This window comes from Phascolarctos cinereus, unplaced genomic scaffold (assembly GCF_003287225.1).
Source record: "Phascolarctos cinereus isolate Bilbo 61053 unplaced genomic scaffold, phaCin_HiC Scaffold_8;HRSCAF=390, whole genome shotgun sequence".
Classification (NCBI taxonomy): Eukaryota; Metazoa; Chordata; class Mammalia; order Diprotodontia; family Phascolarctidae; genus Phascolarctos; species Phascolarctos cinereus.
The window spans coordinates 6,322,828-6,336,176 of NW_027556291.1; positions in this window are offsets into that span (position 1 = coordinate 6,322,828).

Sequence of the window (13,349 nt, forward strand, 5' to 3'; positions counted from 1 at the left end):
AGCACAACCGCCCCAGGTGGGTTCTGCAGAAGTTCTCCCCATTTTCAAGATGAGGAATCGGAGGCACAGAGTGGTGAAGTAATTTAGAACTAATTAGCTTTATCATTTAGGTAGTAGAAATCCTCATCTCTTCCTATTTTAAGCCCATCAAAATATTTATATGAAATTCTTTGCTTAAATCTGTCTGTAGAAGCTTTTTACCAAAAAAAAAATCATTGTAAAAGTTGATCTTTTAAAGACATTCTTAAAGTCAAGTTCTCAATATTGAAAGTATAAATAGCAGATGTACCAGTGTGAGAATATTTGCTCTATAAATCAGGTGACGCGTATGTAGCTCAATTTGTGTCTTGGTAATTAACTTATACATTGGCACGGACTCACGGGGAATTTCTTTCAAGTTTATATTTATAATGGCAAAATGAAATAAAGAGCAAGCAAAATGAAAACATTGGACCAGCTCTTTAGTGATGAGTTCACCAGAATACTTGACTCTAAGTGTGGGAATATGTAGCAGTCAGTATCATAAGGCTCAAATTTATGCTAATCTTGTCAGTCCTGCTGGGTGTGTTTCCTGACTTAGCTAGGAGAGCATAGAACTTGATGGTGGACAATAAATCTCTCCCAGTGTTCCAGATTGTTTTCTTCCTGTGATCCTCTTGAAGCCACCATGATAAACCCACCTTTATCCACCTCTCTGCCATACCACACCCCCTAGCTCCCTAACCCTGAAGCCCCACTCACATCACCTTCCAGCCAAGAACTCTACGGTCTTGAGGAGATGGCAATTAAAACACCTCTCCTTGATTCTTTGTGAAGAAGTGATCAATGACTCCCCTGGGCTCTGCTGATCCTTCTCTAAGGCTAGGACTAGGGAGAAGGAAAGAGAAGTGGAGATGGGGAGGAGGAGGTCAAAATGGGCAGTCTTACATTACATGTTTTCCATCCTCTTGCCAGGACCAGGTTCTGTTCATTTAATTGAGTTTCAGAGTTTGCCTTTTATTTGATGCGATGACTCTGGTCTTTAAATATTAAATTCCAATTTAGGTTCAGTAAAACTCAGTGCAGCTACCAAATGAATGGAAAGAAATCCAAAAGTAATCAGGTGGGATTTGCTGAGCATAGGAGGACTCCCCTGCCTCCAAGGTACTCCCATTGCCCAGTCACAGTGGTCCAAAGGTCTATCATCCTGGCCATCGGGTGGGGTCTTGGCATTGTCGTTCACATCCTTCAAATGCCAACATCCCTGGAAAGGCCAGCACGTTAAGGTAGCATCAATTACTTACATTTTAGCATGAATTTGCACAGACCTTCCTTTCCTGTGTGCAGTCTAGCTAAAACCAAGGCCCTATAAGAATACAGCAGACAGGCAGACTGTTGCTAGGGAAAAAAGAAGGAAAAAAATGGCCTGAATACAGAATGAGGAGAGCTGGACACAAGAGCCCCGAGAGATTAGAAAAGGGAAGATGGGAAGAAAGATTGATCAATTTCCAGGGCTACCACCTCCTAGATGGAGAAATAGTGGCCTGTGGGCAGTAAAATACTAGCTCTTGTAATTCATTTTATGATAAAAGATAATAAAACCATATGATGCCTTCTCATTTACAAAGAGCTGCTTCATCGTCTATTATCTAGCAGATTCCTCCTTTCAACCCTGTGAGGATTAAATATGTATCCTGTCTTACAGATGAGGAAACTGAGGCATAGAGAGACTTGACCATGGCCACACAGCTGGTGCCCATGAAAATCAGGGTTTGAACCCAGGGCTTCCTGCTGCCAAGCCCTGTGTGCTGTCTCCCATGTCACTGTGCATCCTCACAGCAATTTAAAGACTTTGATTCCCCTGATGCTTGGGTAGATCCTTTACTTCCCCTGCTCCCTGCCTGGCCGAGCAGACCTCTGCACTCTGGGTGGCAGGCCTCTGCCAAGTTGTTCTGCCCTGAAGGAGCTGTTTCATCTAGGCCCCGCTCAGCATCTTGGCACGTTCCAAAGTGTACCTTTGATTTCAGGTCAGTGACTCCGTAGTTCACTCTCTCTCTCAGCTCTTTAAATATTAAATTCCAATCTATGTTCAACACAACTTGGTGTAACTGCCGAGAAGTAAAAGAAAACTCTGAAATGAAGTAGGTGCCTGGAAATAGGAAATGGAAAGGGATAGTCCAGTCCCATTGTCTTAGCCCCAGTGGCTAAAGCAATGCTCTCTCTCTCTCTTCTCACTCTTCCCTCCATGTGCTGGGCCTTTGGGCTCTTCAGCCTTTGCCCCTGTCAGGGGATGACGCTTTGGAAGCCATCACTCTACCCTGCAAGTCTAACACTCCTGTTGTTCCCACATGGCCCAGGATGGCTTCATGCAAATGGTTGGCACGAGTGCAACTAGACTGCCATAGGCCATCTTCCTCCCTCAATGCAGCACAACTTGAGGTCAGACCAGAGTCTGCACAACTTTATGGGCTATATCAGCTCAGTGGGCACTCAGCTAGCTGTGGGCACACCAGACTCTGGTGTGGTCTCAGCCATTACAAATTTAGCTATGTGAACTTAGGCAAGTCTTTTAACTTCTTGGTACCTCAGTTTTCATATCTGTGAAATGGAGCCAATACCTTTAGTCTTGTTACCTTGAGTGTTGGTGGGAAGAACCAACAAGGTAATGATAATGAGTGAATTTTAAAGTAGCAAGATTAATAAATAATAATAATTGTTTGAGGGAACTCTTGAAACAATAGATCACAGATGTATTTGAGTAATAATGATACTAGTTCACATTGGATAGCACTGTGTAGTTTGGAAAGAGCTTTACATCTAATATCTCATTTAAGCCGTACTTCAGCCTGGGGATTATCCCCATTTTATAGATGAGAACAGTGAGGCTCAGAGATGTTAAGTGACTTACCCAGAGTCACACAGCTAGTGAGTGTCTAAGGCAGTATTTGAACCTAGGTCCTCCGGGCTCCTCTAAATATAGCTATGTAAATAGCAGATGTTGTGATAAGGCAAGGTACCATGTCAGAGTGGATAGAGGAATGTCCTTGATCTCAGGAAGATGCAGGTTCAACTCTTGCTTCTGGCACTTACAAGCTGTGTGACTTAGGAATGTTAAGCAACCTCTCATTGGCCTAGACTGAGCTGGGGGTAGATTTTCCAACTGCATCAGTGGTGGGAGTTTCTACCCCTAGATGAAGTCACAGGTCTGTCCATCAGCCCTCTGGGAAATTTGCTCCCTGTGCTGCCCCACCCCCAGAGTGCTTGTGATCAGAAGGGAACCCTTGCCTCTGTGCTAACTTTGAGAATACTGGGCCAAAGGCAAGGTTGGGTGTGGATGGCTACCAACAGCTCCTGGGGAGGGAGGGTTCCAGTATAAGAAGGCACAATGTGGGCCAAAGGATCTTGCTAATTCTTGAGTGAAGTGGGGAGTGTGGACAGAGAGTGCGTGTTTGTGTGGGTCACACGCCCTGACTGATGTGTGGTAACAAGTTGGCCATTGTCCAGAACGAGTGAATAATTTCAATAATTCAATTTAACCAGTACTTAGCAAGGGGCCTGCTACTTGTTGGGCACTGTGCAAACACTGTGTCTACACAGTCAGAAAATAAATCATTCCATCCCTCAAGGACCTTACAGTCTACCTGGGCATATATGGTGCACTGGATGGAGGGTTACTCCTGGAGTAAGACAGAGCTGAGTTCAAATCCTGCTTCAGACACTTACTAGCTGTGTGAACCTGTTTGCCTCAGTTTCCTCATCTGTAAAATAAGCTGGAGAAGGAAATGACAAACTACTTCTGTGTCTTTGCCAAGAAAACCCCAAAAGGGGTCATAGAGAGCCAGACACAACTGAACTAATGTTTGTTTTGTGGTTTTTCTCAGGCAGCTAGGTGGCGTCATAGTGCACTGAGCACCAGTCTGGAGTCAGGAAGAGTCCTCTTCTTCAATTCAAATGTGGCCTCAGACACTTACTAGCTGTGTGACCCTGGGTAAGTCATTTCACCTCTGTCTACCTCAATTTCCCTTTCTGTAAAATTAGATAATAATAGCACCTACTTCCCAGGGTTGTGAGGATACAGATAGATAATATTTGTAAAGTAATTTGCAAACCTTAAAGTGCTACATAAATGCTAGTTACTACTTCTACTATTACAACTATTACCACTGCTGCTGCTGGGGGGGAGGGGAAAATGTATACAGTTCAATAAATGTAAAATATACAAAGTACATATGAAAATTATTGCGGGGGAGAGCAAAGAGAGGCCTAAAAACAGAGGATCAAGGAGGGCCTCCTTCCTGTAGGAGGTGGTCTAGGAGCTTAGCCTTAAAGGGAGAATTCCATCTATGGCACACACGCTGGGCAAAGGCATGGAGATGGGAGATTGGCTGTCACCTGTAGGGAACTGCAAGTCACCTGGAACACCCAAAAGAGGTGACTGGGAAGTCAGTTGGGCCCAGTGGGCAGCAGGAGATTTAGGTACATGTAGTTAAGGGACTTTCAAGAAGTGAATGTTGGTGTGTAGAGTAGAGAATGGTGGAGGATGAGGCTATTAGGAGTCTATATTGGAAGAGACCATGGGAGTCAGGGCAGGTGAGGAGTCTAGGGTGCCCCAACTCTGCTCTGATCCCCAAGGCTATGGTTGGGAGCCTGAGCCCTAGTGCCTTCCCCACATAGCTGTGTCAACAGTGAGGATGCCCCCGTCAGATTTTGGAGAACCAAGCTGCCTGTAGTCTGAAAAGAAAAGAGAATGTCAAAGGTGGGTGGGATTCAGTGTATATCTTGAGGGGGTAAAACCTAAGTACACTCAGATCTAATTGGTAGCAGTAGGATACTTTTGGAGGGAATCCAGAATGCTCTGCCCTTCCAAGTTGTCTTCTTCTTTTTTTTTTTTTTGGGGGGGGGGTTAGGCAATGGAGTTAAGTGACTTGCCCAAGGTCACACAGCTGTTAAGTGTTATGTGCCTGAGGTCGGATTTGAACTCAGGTCCTCCTGAATCCAGGGCTGTTGCTCTATCCACCGCACCACCTAGCTGCCCCTCTTCCAAGTCTTCTAGGAGCTACTAGGGCCCAAGGCCTTGAGCTCAAGCCTAGAGAATAGAGGGTCTCCCAGACAAGGCTCGAAGTCAGCCCTATTTCTATAGCAAGTGAGTGAGAAGATCTCACCTTCCTTCTGAAAGAGAACAGAAGCTTCCTGAGGGCAGAGAGCTGCAGCCCAGCAGAAGCCAGTCTATGGGTTGTGCCCCCTGGCAATACTTTAGCCATAGCTAGTAGTTTAAGGGCATGGTATAGAAATTACAATGAGCAGTTTTTGTGAAGTGATTTGTATAAACTTCCTTTTTCCAGCAGGACATCTAGGTCTTCAGTTGGTGTATGGGCTCCACTTTATTGAAAGATCCTCTATAATTTAGTAGACAAGTCTTAGAATTGCTTAATGCTCAGGTTAAATGGCTTGCCCAGGGTCACACAACCAGTAAGTTGTCAGAGGTGAGATAGCCTACCTAAATGTAAATCATTGCAGTATAGGCTATTTTGGTTGGAAAGTATGTGTTTTTACCTGGAAGAACCAGTGTTATCATGGAGTGAAATCATCCAGGAAAATTGTTAGTTCCTGGAGTTTGCTTACAAGTCAACAGTAGAGAAAAAGTCCTTTCAATATCACATAAATATTTAAAAAGAACATTTAGCAAAGGAATGCAGAGTAATGTGTTAACAGAGCATAACCAACAGTCTTTTCCCTGGAGCATGTGGTGAAATCTGCTCCTCATTAGCTGGGAGTTTTCAGCAAAAGCTGAAGTGGCAGCCCCTCTTCCAGACAGGCTGAGTGTGCACGAACCACAAGATAAACCCAGTGAAGGTACCGGGAGGGGTCCCTCTGAAGTCCCTGTCAGGGCCCAAACCAGCTTCATTTAAGGCCACCAGAAGTCCCAGATCCTTTTCAGCAAGGATCCTATCTCATACCTCTCCCCCATCTTGTCCTTCTGAAGTGAATATTTTTTTCCTTTTTTTTTTTGGTCTTTTTAGGCAATTGGGGTTAAGTGACTTGCCCAGGGTCACACAGCTAGTAAGTGTCAAGTGTTTGGTCTGAGGCCAGATTTGAACTCAGGTTCTCCTGACTTCAGGGCCGGTGCTGTATTCATTACGCCACCTAGCTGCCCCTGAAGCGAATATTTTTGACCCAAGTTGAATACTATACTTTTATCCCAGTTCATTTCTCTTTATTACCTTTTGTTCATTGTTCTAGCTAAGCAAGAACTTGGGGAGCATTGACTCTTTCATCTGGCTCTCAGTCCCAACTTTGCCTCACCTGCTAATGCTGTCTGTGCCTTTAACCAAACCAGGGATGGTACCATTAGCCAGCATTGGGCCAAGCAGAGATCCTGGAGCACTTGACCAGAGACTTCCTTCTAGGCTGATGTCAAATGATTCATGAAAGCTCTTTGGGTCTGGACACCAGCCACTTGTGAAGCCACCCAACTGTGCTAGCCTCATTCTAAAATGCCTCCTAGAAGAGAAGTCAGTCGCACAGACTTGGCTCTCTTTCCTTTCATTGGAAAATCAGGACGATATTTGCCCTTCTTCAGTTCTGCTCTACCTCCTCCTGTAATCCTCCTCTGCCAGAAAGCACAATAGTTCATCAAAACCCACTAACACAGAGCACAACACTCTGCATCCATAGTCCCCCACTTTTTCAGTAGAAGTCACTCAGTGCTTCCTTCATCTTTTCTCTGTGGCTGAGATTAATCTTAATCAGAATTTGTCTTCCTTGGCATCTTCCTTCTGCTTATGTTATTGCAGTCAGGGTATCTACTGTTCTACCAGCTCTATTCATTGTGTGCAGGTTCATACAAAGCTCCTCCTGTTTCTCTGATTTATTGGTTCTTTTGGTCACTTAGTTAACAAGTGTTTATTAAATGCCTACCATGCACCCGGTACCCTGCTGAGTGCTGGAGAGCTAAAGGCCCCAGTGGCCCATTCCCACCAGAAGCCCACATTCCAATGGGGGAAATAACACGTAAATAACTAGGTAGATACAAGTTACGTAGAGTTGAAATGGAAGCACGAGTGTTTGGGATCAGACATGAGTGAATGGCAGGAAAGACCTCCTGCAGAAGGTGGCATTTGTGCTGAGTCTCAGAAGAGGCCAGGGAAACAAGGAGGTAAAGGGGAGAAGAGAGAATATTCCAGGCGTGGGAGACAGCTGGTGCAATGGAGGCTGATGTTCTGGGAAGTGCGATAGTCAAGTTGGATTGGAAAGTGCATGGAGAGGAGCAACGTGGAAGCAGACTGGAAAGGGAGGGAGGGCCAGCTTGTGAATGGCCCAAGAGGTAAGAGGGATCCAGTGGAGTTTATTGAGTAGGGGGGTGGAGTAGAATCAAAGTCCCATTGCCGGCTGTGTGGAAGATGGACGGGGCAAGAGGAAGACTGGACCATTCAGGAGATTATTGCAGTGGTGCCATGAGCGGAGATGAGACCCTGAACTAGGGCAAAGGGAACACATGTGAAAGATGTTATGAAGATAGAAAGGGCAAGATTTGGTGATGGGTGAGGGAGAATGACACAAAGGTTTTAGACCTCATTGACTGGGGAGATGGTGGTGCCCTTGACAGTAATGGGGAAGTTCAAAAGAGGGGAGGGGTTGGGGAGAAAGATATCGAGTTTAGCTTTGGACATGTTGAGTTGAGGTGCCTATGGGACATCCAGTTTGAGGTGTCCAAAAGGCAGTTGCCAATGTAGCTGTATATCTCAAGACAGAGATTGGAGTGGATATAGAATTCTGCGGATCATCTCCACAAAGACGGTGATTGAACCGACTGGAGCTGATGAGATCACTGAGTGAACTAGTATAGAGGGAGAAGAGAAGAAAGCCCAGGACAGAGGCCTGCAGGACAGCCACAGCTAGACAGAGGAGGAACATTCAGACAATAGGAGGACCACGAGAGAGCCATGTCATGAAAACCCAGAGAGGAGAAAATATCAGGGGAAGAGAAGATGATTGACAGTGTCAAAGGCTGAGGATTGAGAAAAGACCATTAGATTTGGTAATTGAGCCAGCAATGTCAACTTATGGTGCAGTAAGATTCCATTTTGTTCAGAAACAACAAGTTGTTCAGCATTTCCCCAACTGTTGGCCTCCCACTTTGTTTCCAGGTTTTTGTTACCACCAAAAAAAATCTGCCATGAACATTTTTGGTTGATATGGGAGGTTTCCTGAGGTCTTTGATATCCTTAGGCCGTATGCTAAGTAATAGGATCATTGCCCAAAAAGTTAGTGACTTTGCCTGCATAATTCCAAATTGTTCCCCAGAATGCCTGTACTACTTCATAGCTCTACCCAATAGTGCATTGGCATGCCTCCTTTCCCACAGCTTCTCTATCATTCACTCTTTCTGGCTTCTGTCCTTGACAACTTGCTAGATGGGAAGCTGGAGTTGTTTTAATTCTCTTCTGTTATTCTTCGTGATTGGGAGAAGTCTTTCTCCCAGTTCTTCCAATTTTGATCAATTGCAGTTCTTCTTTTGAAAATGGTTCCTGTCCTTCAACTACTTCTCTCTTGAGAAATGATTCCATGTTTACTTCTTTCTTCACTATGGAATCTTTCTATGCCATCTATGGCATATACGCCTGTGCCTATCAAGGGCTTCCTATATAACAATAGAAGGGACCAAATAGTCATCCCCAGATGACATTTTACTGAACCTCATCCTGCAGTCACACAATTAACTGACACAAGGAGCAAATGCAAGATCCTGCCATGTGGGTTCTTGTAAAGCAGGGAAAAGAAATTGACCTGGTGGAGCAAAATGCAGCTTGAACAGATCACCACTAACCTGGTGTTTCCCATGCATATCTGTAAAGTGTGTAAGATTTGACAACAACTTAACGTTTTTCCCAAGAAGGATGGCTAATACATTAGGTAACAATCAAGAAGTCAGTTCTAATGAGATCAATGCAAAGCTTTACACTTGAGTGCAAGATGGTGGGAACATGGCTAGCTAGTATGCTCTGGGCCAAGGGGAGTCTAGAAATGCTTGTAACATTGCAGAAGATGAAGTGTGCTTCTGATTCATTTCCAAAACAACAATAATTAATAATGCTGTATTAATCACTTGATTATTTGGATGACATCAAGATAGATGGCTTTACTGAAAAGTACATTAAATAACTCCTTCTTCTTGTGGAAGTTTTTTTCCAACACTGTCAAAGTGTCATTTAGACTCAGTAAGTGTCCTATTCTTCATGTGCACCAAGGAAGAATTAAAATGAGAATCTTTCAGTTTGAATCTAGAGTTCAAAATGAAAGTCAGTGAAAGCAGTGCTTACAAATACGTTGGTTTTCCCAAGTCCAGAGGGTTCATAATGAAACATGCTGCCTACCTCCTGAGAGGTAAGAGAGCGAGAGAGAGAGAGAGGACAGATTGAGAAAAAAAAAATTTGGACATGGCTAATTGGGGAATTTATCTTGCTTGACCATATATACTTATGATGGGTTTGTTTGTTTGTTTGTTTTTTGCTTTATCAATTGAGGGTGGGAAGGAAGGGAAAAGGGAGATAAGGCAGATCTTCACTTGAACATAAAATAAAATTTAATTCCAAAATACTACAAATACACTGTTGTTTCATGCGGGACAAAATAAGCATAAGGTTATCAAGAGAAGGCTGTGGCTGAATATATTGAGAGTGACTGGCACCATGGAGCCCAAGTTTAACAGAAAGAAAAACACATTTAAAGCAACTTCTACTACTAATAGTAAGAACAGCTATCATTTTTATAGGGCCGGGCACTGCTAAGTGCCTTCCATATGTTATCTCATTTGATCCTCACAACAACCCTGGGAGATGGTTGCTATTATTATCCCTGTTTTACAGATAAGGAAACTGAGGCACACAGAGGTAAAGTGACTTGCCCAAGGTCACACAGCTAGTAACTGTCTGAGACTGCATTTGAACTCAGGTCTCCCTTACTCTAGGCCTAGTACTCTATCCACCTATAATGGCTTTGTGACACCATCTCAGCCTATCCTTTGGGCGCAGTGAAATGGGCAACTATAGATTTACAGGATATTCACACAATGGTAACAAAAGCCCCAAACAGATCTAGAAAGATTAACTTTCTCTTGGTAAGAAAGAGGAAACTGGGCAGCTAGGATAGAGCACTGGCCCTGCAGTTAGGAGGACCTGAGTTCAAATCTGGCCTCGGTGACCCTGGGCAAGTGACTTCATCCTGATTGCCTTGCCCCCCCCCCAAAAAAAAAGGAAGGAGGAAGAGGAATGATAGATGTTGACAGAGTATATGAATAGGTCAGAAAGGAAAGAAGGGAGTAAGAATGATTGATCTTATCCTTATTTTTGGATCAATATTATAGCAAGATGGTTGTGGGCAAAAGTTCTGTTACCATGCCCTGGTTCCAATAGAGTTTATTTATTGAATTTTGGGGTCTGCTATGTGTTCATTTATAAAGGAAAGCAAGTTGTTTGATCATGTCTTATTAGCTATTCAATAGCTGCTAAATTTTGGCAGCCTGCAATGCTGTGTCACACAGTTCATTTGATTGAGTTCAGTGGGATGTCGCCCACCGAGCCTGCTGATTCCACCCTTGGATCTGTTTCCTAAGGTCCATCCAAAGATCATTCTTATTACTGTTTCATTTGTTACTGTTACCCAGTACATAGTAAGCACTTAATAAATGCTTGCCTACTCCTTTCCGTCATCATGATGATTATGATGATGAAAGTACAACAAATTCAATTACGTGTAGTGATTGGCCATTTCTCTTGGTTAATGAAGAGGTATCTGGTTGTTCCAAGAGATGTCTGCAAATTTCTGACCTATATGGCATGGGTTCTGAAGATATTAATCCTCTCCCTCCTTTTTGGTGAGGAAAAGTTAACCTTTCCCTAGTCCCCTTAGGGTGAAGGGCCTTCCTTGTCTTTTGTTAATGTACAAGTTTTTGTTTGAATGCTTTCCAAATAAATCAGTCGTGGTCCATTTGACAGTTCTCGAAATGTATGTCAAAACAGGCTTTGCATGGGTGTTAATTGTTTTGAGCATATCCTTCCGATTAAGTTTTGACTTAAGGATACCCATATTTAGCCACAACGCATATATACTTTTTGTAGAAATTCCATTTCATTTTATTTTCAATTCCAAATTCTCTCCCTCCCCCATCCGTTGAGAAAGCAAGAAAAACAAAGCCTGTTACATAGGCCGCACTCCCACAGCCACTGTTTCCTACTTGTTAGCTTTCTGATTGATCTGTTTGGCCTGGAGGAGACCAAGGTATTTGTAAATGTTGCTTTTGTCTGTTGGTTCAGCCAGAAAGCTTGGAGTCTCTCTCTTCCTCGGGGTAGGTTAAGCTTTGCTCTTATTGAATTCAAATGAACTTTTGATGTCACTTGAGAAAGATTCCATAAGATGAAGCTGTTTACTGTGTTTACAACCCCTGGTGCATTTACATAGCTTGACGTATGTCAAGTGATTAACGAGGTGTTTGGGTCCAACTTTCTCTCATTCGGAAGCTATTACTTAGTCCTATTTAGGAGAGAGAATAAATGGATGTAAGACTAGACATGATGTAAAGAACTGATCCAAAGCCGACATGACAATCAGTAAAAGCACTGTAGATTCTCTGGTGGTTTCAGGCGGTCTACTCAATAATCACTGAATCGACAATGCATGGCTACATACACCCTGGGATTTTCTGTCACACCTCTTTTGCTCCTCAGCTAATAGATTGCTTTATTAAAAATACGTGTGTGTGTGTGTGTGTGTGTGTGTGTGTGTGTGTGAATTAGTGATCTGTATGCTCTGTATGATGTGTGTATTTTTGTTCTTCTCTTTTGGTAGTAGATTTATGATGCCTTCTGTAGTGAAAGTTGGGATCAGTCTTATGTCTGAGAGGAAGTTGGTAAAGTGCTAATGTATCTAATGAGTACCTAAAGTACCTAATAGGGCAGCTAGGTGGCTCAGTGGATAGAGCGCTGGGCTTGGAATCAGGAAGACTCATCTTCATGAGTTTAAACCCGACCTCAGACACTTGCTAGCAAATCACTTAATCCTGTTTGCCTCAGTTTCCTCATCTGTAAAATGGATTGGAGGAAGAAATGCCAAATCATTCTAGTATCTTTGCCAAAAAACCCCAAATGGGCTCACAAAGAGTTGGACAAGACTGAAAAACAACTGAACTGAAAAGTCAACAAGACATAATAAGGTGATTCATGTACCACTGGGAAATATTTGAGCTAATTACTATGGCAGTTACCCAGCCCCACTGCCTTCCAGTTTTATGTGAGAGGCTAGTATTTTAGTCACCTCCCTTGATGCAACTAATCTGTCATATATTATATTAATGACATGCAAGCTTTGGATTCCTTATAGATCCAGCCTCTGTTTTCATTGTAGCAGGCTTCTTGAGACCACAAAGAAAACCAGAATTGTTCCATGTCCTCCTTCTTTTCAGGGGTTCTCTCTTCCCTCTGATTGCTTTTCTTAGCAAGCCTCTGTATTTGCGTATTTGGTTGATCTTTGATTAATGTTAATTTAGCTTTGACTCCTCTATCATTTCACCCTTTTGACATCCATTTAACAATTAATTAGGGAGAAGCTAGAAATTTTAATAAGCTTCTATTGTCTGGATCCCATTTTGCATGCTTCATTTTTGTCCCATTTAATTGCCCACTAATTGGTAATTGAGTCTTCTACTATAAGTAATGACTAGAGAGCGTCCTAATCTTCCATGCCTTTCCCCAGATCTTCAGGCACTCTCTCAAGTTCCTTCGGCAATGGCAGTGGTGGACACCTGCTCTTGGAGGTCTGTTCTTTGCTGGTGCTACCTTTCCTCCTATAGTTTTTACTGTGGCAATGATCTCTGTATATATTATCGTGAATACCTTCTGAAAGAGTTTTTGTGTTCCTTCAGGTATTGTGAAAGAATGCTTTCGTTCACAATGGTTAAAGAAAATGCTGGCTGTTTCTGAATTACTCTGTTTTGGTATAATTGGTCTGCTAACTGGAACTCAAAAAGACCTTGAAATTCCAGTCCTTATACACTCATTTCCTTTTCAAAATCACTTGAAATGTCAGGGCTGTTTGTGTCATCCATTTCATTATTTGGTGTAATTTCTGAAGTTTACATTAAGTGAAGATTTTCAGTGACCTCAGGTTCTTCAATTTTCCCTCTTCAGAGTTTAGCATCTTCTCAGTTTCATCCCTTGTTTTATCTAATCTAGGCTTAGAGATGAAGTTCTTTTTTCAAATTGCCCTGCGCTGGTCCATAGAACATTGTTGTGTGCTTTAGAGTAGAGATAAATCTCAATACGGTGAGTGCAGACCTGGAAATATCCTTGAGATCCCAGCCAATCGACTATGCTGGA